Raw genomic sequence first — 1,498 nt, 5'->3', positions numbered from 1 at the left:
GAGCAGTCAGGGTTCCCTGCCCTGTGGGCAGTCCAAGGTCCTCCCCCCTCCATCCAGGTCTAGGAAGGTGAACATCCAAACCAGCTAGGCTCCCACAAAGCCAGTACAGGCAGTAGGGTCAAAACTCAGTGCCATTGTCCTTGGCTTCTCATCAGCCCTCATTTTTCGCCAAGTTCAGAGAGTCCGGTTTTATCCCATGCTTTTTCAGTCACAGTCCAGCTGGCCTTGGTGAGCTCCAAATAGATAAGCCCCACCGTCTCAGTGGGTGGGTGCCCCCCTTGCTGTCTTGACTTCCTTGCTCATCTTCTCCCTCCTTCTGCTCCTCATTTGGACCTTGGGAGCTCAGTCCATTGCTCCAATGTGGGTCTCTGTCTCTATCTCCATCTATCACCAGATGAAGGTTCTATGGTGATATGCAAGATATTCATTAGTAGGGTTATAGGATCGGACCATTTCAGGCTCTCTCTCCTCAGCTGCCCAAGGACCTAGTTGGGTACACCTCTCTGGACCCCTGGGAAGCCCTCTAGAGTCAAGGCTCTTGGCAACCCTAAAATAACTCCCTTAGTTAAGATATATACTTCCCTGCTCCAATATCTATCCTTCTATTATCCTAACCATTCCATTCCCCCAAGTTCCCCCTATCCTCCCCTTCTCACTTTTCTCTCCCCATCTCCCGTTTCCCCCATCCCACTCCACCCCCCAGTTCCCAATTTTTCCAATATCCAGGAGGATAACTGTATGTTTTTCTTTGGGTTCACATTCTTATTTAGCTTCTCTAGGATCGCGAATTATAGGATCAATGTCATATATTTATGGCTAAAAACCAATTATGAGTGAGTACATCCCACGTTCATCTTTTGGGGTATGGGTTACCTCACTCAGGATATTGTTTTCTATTTCCATCAATTTGCATGCAAAATTCAAGAAATTGTTTTTTACCACTGAGTAGTACTCTAATATGTATATATTCCACACTTTGTTCATCCATTCTTCCGTGGAAGGGCATCAGGTTGTTTCCAGGTTCTGGCTATTACAAACAATGCTGCTATGAACATAGTTGAGCACATACTTTTGTTGTATGATGGGGCCTCTCTTGGGTATATTCCCAAGAGTGGTATTGCTGGGTCCAGAGGTAGGTTGATCCCGAATTTCCTGAGAAACTGAAACACTGATTTCCAAAGTGGTTGCACAAGTTTGCATTCCCACCAGCCATGGATGAGTGTACCCCTTACTCCACATCCTCTCCAGCAAAGGCTATCATTGGTGTTTTTGATTTTAGCCATTCTGACAGGTATAAGTTGGTATCTCAAAGTTGTTTTGATTTGCAATTCCCTGATCACTAAGGAGGTTGAGCATGACCTTAAGTGTCTTTTGGTTTGAACTTCTTCTGTTGAGAATTCTCTGTTCAGTTCAGTGCCCCATTTTTTAATTGGGTTAATTAGAGTTTTAATGTCTAGTTTCTTGAGTTCTTTATATATTTTGGAGATCAGACCTTTGT

Source organism: Microtus ochrogaster, chromosome 5, assembly GCF_000317375.1.
Source record: "Microtus ochrogaster isolate Prairie Vole_2 chromosome 5, MicOch1.0, whole genome shotgun sequence".
Lineage (NCBI taxonomy): Eukaryota > Metazoa > Chordata > Mammalia > Rodentia > Cricetidae > Microtus > Microtus ochrogaster.
Note: the sequence above shows the minus strand (reverse complement) of the source record.